Raw genomic sequence first — 13,046 nt, 5'->3', positions numbered from 1 at the left:
ACGCAGTAGAAATGTTTCCCCTTAGATTTAGATTACATTGTAGCGTCAGAAAGCGGTTTTGGTCATAGAAACAATTGAAGAATCTCCATGATGAATGAACCCTAAAATTGGGCGCTGGCCAGCCGCTGTGGCCGAGCGGTTCTAGACGCTTCAGTCCCGAATCACGCGGCTACTACGGTCGCAGGTTCGAACCCTGCCTCGGGCATGGATGTGTGTGATGTCCTTAGGTTAGTTAGGTTTAAGTAGCTCTAAGTCTAGGGGACTGATGACCTCAGATGTTAAGTCCCATAGTGCTTATTGCCATTTTTTGAACTGGGCGATAACGCATGGAAAAAACAGATACAATTTTCTTGTATGAAGCAAATATAACTCATGTTTAGTTGTTACTGTTTTAATAGCTTGTGACCACCGACAGATGAGTATTATTTCTAAGGAAACTATAAATGTCTTTTTTGTGCGCCGTATGTCCTCATCAAAAAGTCTAGATTTATTGCTACCATACAATTTAGTATTAAATCGCACGAATTAGACAACGCTGTCACAGAAGAACACTGTTTCTGCGGGCTGCACTTCACGGTAAGCAGCTGTACTGAAACGCGCAATTGTAGGCGTCTTCAACAAATTAACATCCAGACCGCGGTAGTTACTGTGTAGTACAGTGAATTTAGGTACCCGCCAATTACTTTTTATTGATTTATGCTTTTGAATATAATACGACACATGGAGCGAATACTTATTAGTATTTAATTACAAATAATTTACAAGACGCCATTACGGGAACGGTGATTTATGAGCTCGCATATAGGGAGCGCGGTCGAGACCTGACCTTGGCTGGCGTTGTCCCGGAACTGACGCTATCTTGATTCTGCTGATAGCCTACATCGTAACCTCAGAACATGACTCATACAGAGATTATGAAAACAGCCTCATGTATTTCGATGAACATTTGCATAAACCGGTTTATTAGAGTACGAACGGGAATTTAAGTACGTTTATTACAGGTATCCGTGTTCATCAAGTACTCTAACTGGTTCAACATTTTGTGTGTTTTTTTTCTGTTACCTGTTTCTGCTTCTCATACTTAATGAGTGAAATGCGGGATACAAGAAGAACTGTAACGACTTCCACGTTGCATGTTGGAGAAGGACTAATCCAATTCGATGAGCAGGGTGAGACGAAACAACGGACTGGAGTTCTCATTCTGGTGTGATCAACAACAGGGAGCACTGCTGAGAGCCACTTGCAATAGAAGTACAATACTTATTGGTACCACTCTTCAATTTGTAGGCCTTGGATGTAATAAGGGTCGTAAAGGCAGATATATTTGTCCAGCACGTAATTCCGTCAAACATTGCTCTACGACTGACTGTTAAGAGCTGTAAAGAATCATCACAAAAGTGAAAGGACAGTATTAGGAAGGTAGTTTACCCTTCATATAGAGATACATCGAAGGCACACAAGGGTTTCTAAAATCGAACTTATTTTTCAAAATAAGGCTCTTATACTTTGTTAGCAGCATGGAAAGCTGCATCGAACCAGTCTTCGAAGTGAATACCACGAAACCAACAACAAAACTTTGTTAACAGTTACCTGCCGAAGAGCTTATTAAAATCCCAAGTTATCATGCAGAACATTTTTCGTCGCTTCACTCGATTAAAAGAAATACAAACTTCAAGCAGTTACACTTCTTGAAACAATTTCTTTATCGTGTCGTTGCATAATATTGAATCAAATAATATTATACTGTTAGTTCATGAGAGAATGAGAAACTATCGATTTAGCGTAGGCTCGAAAGGCATGTTTATCATAACTTTGGGAAAAAGAATATTCCTTATCACTTTACCTATCACAAGGTGATGGGATTGGCTCGCATTTGCTATAAGCCAGCTTCAAATTCCTGTGAAATTATCCCAGGTTTGGATTTTCTGCGATTTTCCTAAATTGCTTAAGGTGAAATACGGGATAATACATTCGATAAAACCAGGTCCGACACCTTTCCCTACTGTTGTACAAGTGAGCTAGTGCTCAGTCCCTTATTAGTTCTATGTTCACGAGATGTTAAGAAAAATGAAATTTCCTTCCCCGCCAATTGGGCAGGGATCGTGTTATAACTGAGTGTTTCTTGTTGAGCTTCCGCCTCTCGTTACAAGCCACGGAAAACGTAAATAGGGATGACCAAAGGAGGGTTTCGACATTAACCAGCATGACCGCCTTCCTTGTAACTTTGGTCATTACTAAGATACGAAGAGCAGTAGGTCTTCTTTTAAGCAGCGTCCTATCGTTTAAATCTGATAATCCACTTCTTCTCCTAAGACTTGCTCAAAAACATATCACAGCCTACAATTCAAATGGATAGGTGCCTTGTGTTGAAACTTCCCGTTTTCTTCAATCGTCACAAGAAGACGAGAAAACATCTGTCACGGAGGTGAAATCTTGTCAGAATATCGTCCTCTGTAGAGTTTCCGTGTCTGAGTAGCAATAGTCTCATATAACAAGAAAAGTTATCTAATTTTAGACTGCCTTTAATGTACACAACATATCGTTTAAATGTGCAGCAGTACTGCGCTGCATATACTCGTTTTGTAAATAAGAAATGTTATTGGAATTACTGTTCTGCTAGCTTACATTGTCCATGTACAAGTAGCATTTCAAACTTCTCTTCATTGGTGTATATTTCACTTCCACAAACCTTTGACTGAAGATAGTTCGCTGAGTAAATGGTTGTGTTTGCATTTGTTTACTATGAAGTCCAGCAACTAAATGATGATGATGATGATTGGTTTGTGGGGCGCTCAACTGCGCGGTTATCAGCACCCATACAAATTCCCAACCTTTGCTGAGTCCAATCTCGCCACTTTCATGAATGATGATGAAATGGTGAAGACAGCACAAACACCCAGTCATCTCCAGCAACTAGACGATGCATGTTACATCTACATCTACATCGATACTTCACAATCCACCTTACGGCGCATGGCGGAGGGTACCCCGTACCACTACTAGTCATTTCCTTCTCTGTTCCATTCGCAAACAGAAAAAGGGAAAAACGACTGTCTATATGCCTCCGTATGTGTCCTAATTTGTCGTCCCTTACGCGCAATGTACGCTGGAGGCAACAGAATCGTTCTGCAGTCATCTTCATTCTCGAAATTTTTTCGGTAGTTATCCTCGAGTAGAATGTCATCTTCCCTTCAGGGTTTCCCACTTGAGTTCGTCAAGCATCTCCGTAAAACTTGCGTGTTTTTCGATCAGTAAGAAATCTAGCAGCCCGCCTCTGAATTGCGTCGATGTCTTCCTTTAATCTGACATGGTACGAATCCCAAAACTCGAGCAGCACTCAAGAATTGGTCGCAATAGCGTCGTATATGCAGTCTGCTTTACAGATGAGCCACACTTCCCAAAATTCTCCCAGTAAACCGAAGTCGACGATTCGCCTTTCCTACCACAATCCTCCCATGCTCGTTCCATTTCATATTGCTTTGCAGCGTTACGCCAAGATATTTAAACGACGTGACTGTACCAAGCCGGGCACTGCTAATGCTGTATCCAAACATTACGGGTTTGTTTTTCCTACTCATCCGCATTAACTTACATTTTTATACGTTCAGAGCCAGCTGCCAGTCATCACATCAATAGAAATTTTTTCTAGGTCGCCTTGTATCCTCCTACAGTCACTCAAATTCGACACCGTACCGTACACTACAGGTTCATCAGCAAACAGTCACAGACTGCTGCCCACCCTGTCCGCCAAATCATTTATGTGTATAGAGAATAACAGCGGTCCTGTCACACTTTCCTGGGACACTCCTAACGATACCTTTGTCTCTGATAAATCTCGTCGTCGAGGACAACATATTGGGTTATGTAACTTAAGAAGCCTTCGAGCCACTCACATATGCGTGAACCTATTCCATATGCTCTTACTTTCTTTAAAACCCTGAAATGGAGCATCGGGTCAAACGCTTTCCGGAAATCTGGAAATATGGAATGTGGCTGTTGCCCTTCATCCGTAGTTCGAAGTATACCACGCGAGAAAAGGGCAAATTTCTACAACCATGCTGATTCGCTGATGTAAGCTTCTCGGTCTCAAGAAAATTTATTATATTAGAACTCAGAATATGTTCAAGGATTCTGCTGCAGACAGATGTAATTGATATTGGTCTGTAATTCTGCGAGTCCGTTCTTTTGCCCTTCTTATACACAGGAGTCACATGCGTTTTTTCCAGTCGCTTGGGGCTTTACGCTGGGCGAGAGATTCGTGATGAATGCAAGCTAAGTAAGGAGCCAATGCCGTACCCTGGTTACCTGCACTGTGTGCTAGTACAGAAGAATCACAATCAATTTTACAACCCTGCTCCGTAGCTGAGTTCGATAAGGCGTGCCGTGCTGGGGAGGTAAGTTGCCTGTAGCTGTCCGGCAAAAGGACGGGAGGTGGTGGTATAAAGTTCCCGATTACCACACTTTGCGCCAATGTCCTAGATTAAATTCCAAACCCCTCCGCAGTGCCTCGTGAAATGAAGGCTTGTGACACTGTTGATTGCTATCCGTCCGCCGGTTAAACAATAAGCTCGGAATCCCCCTTGGTCTTATTCAGTAAGACTAAGCTACGTACCGTCATCGGATTTCACCGTATCTCTTCTCTCATTATCATCACACAACACAAACATAGCACTGCACTATACACGCATCCATTACACTCACCTACACTCCACAGCTGCACATACGTACGACACAATTATCACATATCCACAAGGATAGGGACAAATGTATACGGAGGATGAATATAAGAATATCGTTTCCGACTAGACGGTTGAATCCACCCATTGGATATCGCCTTATGACATTTAATGTTTAAAGTCACTTTTGTCTTACTTTTTAACAACGTCATATTTACGAGAATGTAATACGTATCTGAACACGTCTCGGGTTGAGGAAGTGAATTATCGAATAAAAAATATAGGGCGTGATTTAAAAACTAAGTTATAAAAAGGGAATAAATATGGGTAATATCCTCCTGGCATCCAAACACCATTTGTTTGATAGCTTTTTTATTTTGTTTCTGGAGAAGAAGTTACTCGGGGTATTCGGAATAAACGGCACCCAGTGTCCTGCTCAGTAGCAGTGGTGTTTATTTTACGGGTAATACTATTGGGGCTAGGACTAGGAATCACATTGTGTTTGTGTGAGCTAATCTGATTTTCCGCCGAATAACGTTTTCAAATTAAGTAACGTAAAATGGTTTTATATTAAACACGTGTAAAGAGTGAAGCGAAACTCCCGGAAAGGTTCATTGCTACCTGTGATATGTCCACCTCACATCACATCTGACAGAGTGAATGCTTTTATAATGGGGACCCGAGATGTGAAGATTACCGCAAATGTAGCTTGGTCGTCACTGATGATACGAAAATTTTGTAAGGTTTCACCGCTGAATTTCCGTGCCGAAGTTCTTACCATATTTCGCTGCTTTTGTGTTTCAGCATCATTTCTGAAAGTCTGCCCCAACGTCACGGAAATACGCTATATAACCTACAGTATCTCCATAAAAGCACAAACTACTGAGATCTGAATTCTGCTTTACCAACGTTGTCACAGTTCTAGCACCAGCAACTTCCGTACCAACGTCGTTAACTGACGACAGTTACGTTTCTTTCGACCCAGAAGTAACTGCCGGTCGCTGTGACAGAGCGGTTCTAGGCGCTTCAGTCCGGAACCGCGCTGCTGCTACGGTCGCAGGTTCCAATACTGCCTCGGGCATGGATGTGTGTGATGTCCTTAGGTTAGTTAGGTTTAAGTAGTTCTAAGTTCTAGGGGACTGATGACCTTAGATGTTAAGTCCCATAGTGCTCAGAGCCATTTGAATCATTTGAGTCTCCTGCTAAGCATAAAGGTTATTTTCCAATTTGTGCGTGATTTGTCCCCCTGTGATCTGCCTCACCGCCTCCCCTTCCCGCAATCAACAGCTCACAGCCGTGTACCTGCCGATTACATTGGCGGGATATCTGTTACACAAAGTGTTTCAACATTACACCTACTAACTTCGAGGGGATGTAGAAGGTGTCTTGAGAAACAGAATGAGGATAGGAACCCGTGTCCGGAAACCTCATCCAACGGCGCTACAGAGCATCGAAGTTATATGAGACGGCTGCTCAAATGGTTCAAATGGCTCTGAGCACTATGGGACTTAACATCTGAGCTCATCAGTCCCCTAGAACTCAAAACTACATAAACTTAACTAACCTAAGGACATCACGCACATCCATGCCCGAGGCAGGATTCGAACCTGCGACCGTAGCGGTCGCGCGGTTCCAGACTGTAGCGCCTAGAATCGCTCGGTCACACCGGCCGCCTGACGGTTGCTGTATATGTATATAAGCACACGGTTATTCTGTGTTCATGTTGCAGACTTCCAAGGATGATAGATTTGAGGTAAGGGAACCTGGTCCCGAAACGAACGAGTCGAAAGTTATAAGCGAAAATCGTTGTAATACCTCCGACATTGGTTCAAAATGGTTCAAATGGCTCTGAGCACTATGGGACTTAACATCTATGGTCATCAGTCCCCTAGAACTTAGAACAACTTAAACCTAACTAACCTAAGGACAACACACAACACCCAGTCATCACGAGGCAGAGAAAATCCCTGACCCCGCCGGGAATCGAAACCGGGAATCCGGGCGCGCGAAGCGAGAACGCTACCGCACGACCACGAGCTGCGGACCCTCTGACATCAGACTACATGTACCGGTAATGTTGTTGCTAAGATTGTAGGGTGAGGAACTTTCAGACGTGGTAGTATGGACTGAAACAAGAAAAATATCAACTGAACCTGCATATCTTAAGAGCTATGAGCACTTGTACGTCTTGTTGAACAAGTGCTCATTGTTCTTAAGGTACGTATTTTAGAGCCTATTTTTACTCGACTTTTTTTCTTGTTTTGTTCCATACAACCATCTGTGAAAGTTCCTCACACTGCAATCTTAGCAACAACGGTACCGATACACGTATTCCACTGTCAAAGGTATTACAACGATTTTCACTTATAAATTTAGTCTCGTTCGTTTCTGGACCAGGGATCCTTACTTCGAATTGATACATTTATCCTTCTCCATAATCTCCAAAGGTCTGTAATATCATCACGGAATAACCCTGTACTTATATACATATACAAGCGCGGGCTCATATAAACTCGACACTATTGTAGCGTCGTTGGATGAGGTTTCTGGACACGGGTTACTACCCTCATTTTGTTCCTTAAGAGGCCTTCTACATCCCCTGGAAGTCTGCCGGTGTAATTTTGAAACATCCTCTGTATTACTTGTACTACAGAAGAGTTGGTGGAACAGGATTCCTGACACTGCAGTGGGCCCGGCGGGGTTGCTTCACGTGTCTTCATCAACTAATAACGAAACGCTATTTTGGATATGTCTCTATAGCGAAGCCTCATTGTTGCTGCAGCTCTATAGACAACTAATAGTTTCGCCTGCAATCGGATACGCTTTGCAACTGAAAGGTGACAACTTGCCACCAGCCATCAGGGACATTCTTTTGCCGATTCTACCATAAACAGTCAAAACGATCATCCGCTTACCCGGTCCCAGTTGAAGGTTGCCTATCTAGCTTCCAGTGGCAACAAAAATGCGATTTTCTTGAAATTTGATAGCAATAGTGAATACGAAGAACCACCAGTTGTATAAAAGAACGACATCAATGAAACTTTGTGCCGGGCCGGGACTCGAACCCGGATTTCCCGCTTTACTGGTACGGTCGTCTTAACTGCTTCGGCTTTTCGTGCACGATCCAGGCCGAGACCAAAACTTTCATATGTCGTCGTTCCACAACCTGCACTCGTGCATACACCATATAATTCTCGTACAGGGGAGAACATTCAATTGAAAGTCGCTGCCCTGTATCGGTGCATAAATACGATATTGCAGTGCTTTTGTTGTTAAGTAGGACGATGTAATGTTGCTTCGGACATGTATGCATTGCGTCGTTCTTCGTAATAACACATACTGTAGTCTCGTAATTAGAATTTCAATATTTAAAAATTTAAAATCTTGCCATAACCTACACTGTAACAATTATAACTTATAAAGATGCTTTAAAACAATTATTCGAGTATTAAAATCAAATACTGAGTGTATGCCTTGAGACACCGTTAACTCATGGCTTGCAGAATATCTACGCTACTGGCCATTAAAATTGCTACACCAAGAAGAAATGTAGATGATAAACGGGTATTCATTGGACAAATATATTATACTAGAACTGACATGTGATTACATTTTCACGCAATTTGGGTGCATAGATCCTGAGAAATCAGTACCCGGAAAAACCACCTCTGGTCGTAATAACGGCCTTGATACGCCTGGGCGTTGAGTCAAACAGAGCTTGGATGGCGTGTACAGGTACAGCTGCCCATGCAGCTTCAACACGATACCACAGTTCATCAAGAGTAGTGACTGGCGTATTGTGACGAGCCAGTTGCTCGGCCTTCATTGACCAGACGTTTTCAATCGGTGAGAGATTTGGGGAATGTGCTGGCCAGGGCAGCAGTCGAACATTTTCTGTATCCAGAAAGGTCCGTGCAGGACCTGCAACATGCGGTCGCGCATTATCCTGCTGAAAGGTAGGGTTTCGCAGGGATCGAATGAAGGGTAGAGCCACGGGTCGTAACACATCTGAAATGTAACGTCCACTGTTCAAAGTGCCGTCAATGCGAACAAGAGGTGACCGAGACGTGTAACCCATAGCACCCCATACCATCACACCGGGTGATACGCCAGTATGGCGAAGACGAATACACGCTTCCAATGTGCGTGCACCGCGATGTCGCCAAACACGGATGCGACCATCATGATGCTGTAAACAGAACCTGGATTCACCCGAAAAAATGACGTCTTGCCATTCGTGCACCCAGGTTCGTCGTTGAGTACACCATCGCAGGCGCTCCTGTCTGTGATGCATCATCAAGGGTAACTGCAGCCATGGTCTTCGAGCTGGAAGTCCATGCTGCTGCAAACGTCGTCGAACTGCTCGTGCAGATGGTTGTTGTCTTCCAAACGTCCCCATCTGTTGTCTCGGGGATCGAGACGTGCCTGCACGATCCGTTACAGACATGCGGATAACATGCCTGTCATCTCGACTGCTAGTGATACGAGGCCGTTGGGATCCAGCACGGCGTTCCGTAATACCCTCCTGAATCCACCGATTCACTGTTCTGCTAACAGTCATTGCATCTCGACCAACGCGAGCAGCAATGTCGCGATACGATAAACCGCAATCGCGATAGGCTACGATCCGACCTTTATCAAAGTCGGAAACGTGATGGTACGCATTTCTCCTCCTTACACGAGACGTCACAACAACGTTTCACAAGGCAACGCCGGTCAATTGCTGTTTGTGTATGAGAAATCTGGTGGAAACTTTCCTCATGTCAGCACGTTGTAGGTGTCGCCACCGGCGCCAACCTTGTGTGAATGCTCTGAAAAGCTAATCATTTGCATATCATAGCATCTTCTTCCTGTCGGTTAAATTTCGCTTCTGTAGCACATCTTCGTGGTGTAGCAATTTTAATGGCCAGTAGTGTAGATTATATTAATCAAGTTTTTGAGGAAGTGAGTACTTTTGCTTGCGACTTCGAAGAAACTTTAGTCATCATTTTAGAGCTTTTTGAAACTTTCTCTCGCACCTGCGCCTCTTCCCCCCCCCCCCCCCCCCCCCAACACACACACACACACACACACACACACACACACACACACACATTTTACGGACAATATCTACGTATGCCACTGAATGCATCGAAAAAATTATATTATTCTATGATATATACTTCAGGAGATATGACATCATAAACTTTGTGACGAGGCCTACGAGAAAGACAGGCCGCGGCGCGTACTTCACGAAGGTAGTCCTGCCCTCGCTCGCTCACTCGCCCGCTCAAATCAGCAGACAAACTACGTTTCTGGACCTGTTAACTCATAACTAGGCGTGTCCGTACAAACGAAAACTGAATCTTCTACTAAAATCCTCTATTATGGAATCTTACTGTTATTAGTCCTACAATGACGGGAAGTCCATGGGGCTACTTATACATTGTTACATATGTACTGGCGTACAATAAAATAAAATCCTGCTAGCAGTTGCATAAGGGACCACATCCAGCTTGTAATGGGTACTGTTAAGCACAAGAGGCTAAATGCTATAAACACGCCACGCCGTTATACCATTTATATCGAGTATTGATCTTAAATTAAATTTTGCTGTAGTACTGTTAATCAGTAAGACTTCATAATAGCAGCTTCCAGTGGAAGATGCAATTCTCTTTAGTACTTACACGCCCAGCTGCGAGTTAACAGGTTTAGAAACGCATTTTGTCTGCTGAGCTGAGCGAGCGAGTTCAGGACTACCTTCGTGACGTACGCGCCGCGGCCTGTCTTTCTCGTGGGCCACGCTTTGAGATGCGTGAAAAACTAGTTTTTCTTAGAACGGAGTCGTTTTATACACGATAGTTCGAGTTACTAAAAAATCAGGGGCAGGGTGGGTGGGGCGGACTCTGGTATTCCCAGAACAGGATTACCAACAATGCTGGGGTAGCTCCGCTGCCGTGTGTTTGTGGACCGGGTGGAAGAGCACGTGGCTGCAGCGATAGGCGTAGCGACCCGCGATGTAGGTCAGGAGAGCCAAGGCGCGAGCGAGCAGCGCCACGGGCACCAAGGCTCCGCTGCGCTCGGCGAATACATCTGAATATTTAGCGCCGTTGACTCGACTGGTGGCTGGTGGCTGCTGGCGACTCCCAGAAGGTCAGCGCGCTCCTGCTCGCGCCGCGCCTCGCGGGTCACGCGGGGCAGCTGCAGGATCCAGCGTGGCCGCGACACCGGGTTTCTCGTCTGCCGCGCGCCGAGCGGCGAAAGTCCGCCGCGCTACTCTCACCGGACAATTGCGCGGTGACAATGGCAAAGGGCAAACACATTCATGTACGTGACAGTGCTGATCACCCTGCACGTACAAGTTAGGGCTCGTACGCTTTACTGAAAATCGCTCTTCCCTTACTCCATTCGTAAATGGAAAAGGGAAAGGGAGCAAAAGGTATTGGTAGCAACTGTACCCTCCACCACACACCGCAACGTGGACTGCGCAGTACACAGGGTGTTCGACTATTATAGGCACAAACGGCAGCGACGAACAGACGAGTATGGAACCGTGCACATGTGCACTAAATGGAATTCGTTGAACTTCAGTTACACGATAAATCTAAAGGCCATAAATTCAACTAAAAAAAATAGGCATTGCAATTACGAGGAACTTAATTTCGAACGAACTCATAGAAAATGTTGTGAGGAAGGCGAAGCAAAGACTGTGGTTTATTGTCAGAACACTTAGAAGATAACAGATCTACTGAAGAGACTGCCTACATTATTCTTGTCCGTCCTCTTTTGGAGGACTGCTGCGCGGTGTGAGATCCTTACCGGGTAGGAATAACGGAGTACATTGAGAAAGTTCAAAGAGGAATAGCGCAGAGAGTGGCACGGACAGGATACAGGATTTGGTGCGGACATCATTGAAACAAAAGCGTTCTCAATTTCAATCACCAACTTTCTCCTCCGAATGCGAAAATATTTTGTTGACGCCGACCTTCGTAGGGAGAAACGGTAACCAGAATAAAACAAGGGAATTAGAGCTGGTACGGAAACATACAGGTGTTCGTTTCTTTCGCGCACTGTTCGAGAGTGGAATAATAGATTATTGTGAAGGTGGTTCGGTGAACCCGCTGCTAGGCACTTAAGTGTGATTTGCAGAGCAGCCATGTGGCTGTCCACGAGGAGAATGAAACAAGCAAATAATCCTGGTAAACACAGCTCTCTAAACTAATGGTTTCCCCGATACGACTGAGTACACAACTTATAACAGAGTTCCCGAGAATCCAAACTGCAGATATGCACCTTACGACAAACATATTATGTGTTCCACATGGTCACCATTCATGTCTCTTCACTGATGCCCCTAAATCACCGGGTGTTGTGACTGTAGTATCAGTTCAGTCCAAACATCTACGGTAGCACAAAAATGTTTCCCTGGTATCGTTCCTGAATGGTTGCCATCGCACGGTAAAAGTATTGAACACTTGTCTGATAGAGCGGCACCGTAACAAAGACAGGCCATTGCAATAAAAAATAACAAGTAACATTTATTGAGAGTATATTACAAAATTGTACTTAACTCTGGTACAATCTGATGCGTGGGACTTTATGTCGTAATCCTAATACAGTGGCAGCTAACTAACTTAGCGGTGTCATAGCAAAGTATGTATTGTGAGTATCACTGATAGGAATGTTTGCAGACACTCTGTTACTGGTCCTAGATCTCCATGAATAGCGACTGCTATGTCGGAGAGTAATTTTCAGAATCTTCAGAGCAGGGATGCCGGTTATCGCCGAAACAACCGGTTTTCGTTTATATCGGACTATTAAAACCGCTCAAGATGACTGGTTTCCGAAATAACCGATTTTCGGTTTTTTATTTCTATCATTTCGTGTAATGAAAGTAACAATCGAACAGAGACTGAAAAATTTTGAGTCCGTCAGTTCCAACATACATTGGATCAAAAGATTAAAATTAAGTAGGCAGGTAAAAGAAAACTTAGTGCGCCCACGGTTTTCTGCTTTTCTCTAAAAGTGATAAGGGCTGATTGCTACAAAAAATGACGAGTGTTCTCTTATAGATACCAATTTTTTGAAACTCCGCTCAAGAATCGTGTTTTAATCGGGGGTTATATCACTATGTGGACGTTACGAACAGTGAGTACCAAAAGGTGATAACTGAGGTTGGTGAACTATTTTTCGTGTTAATTTGTCCATTTTCTAGCGCTACAACTAGATAAACCAATGTTACGTAGTTGCTTTCTATTTTTACTGTAAAATATGAATGAACTGTTAACTTTTAAGTTTTCACCCTACGTTAAGTCATAAATTTATTGTGGCTCCTCCTGTTTTTTTATCTTTTAAAGCACATGAGCATTGAATGTCAATGATAGTGTACAT

General features: G+C 43.9%; 1 protein-coding gene across 2 annotated transcripts in view; it reads right to left on the bottom strand.

Moving 5' to 3' along the window:
• LOC124711613 (protein spaetzle 5) overlaps positions 1-13,046 on the bottom strand; it is a 301,170-nt gene that overhangs the window by 246,828 nt on the left and 41,296 nt on the right. The window lies entirely within an intron of this gene.

Source organism: Schistocerca piceifrons, chromosome 8, assembly GCF_021461385.2.
Source record: "Schistocerca piceifrons isolate TAMUIC-IGC-003096 chromosome 8, iqSchPice1.1, whole genome shotgun sequence".
Lineage (NCBI taxonomy): Eukaryota > Metazoa > Arthropoda > Insecta > Orthoptera > Acrididae > Schistocerca > Schistocerca piceifrons.
This window is presented reverse-complemented; position numbering and strand designations above follow the sequence as displayed.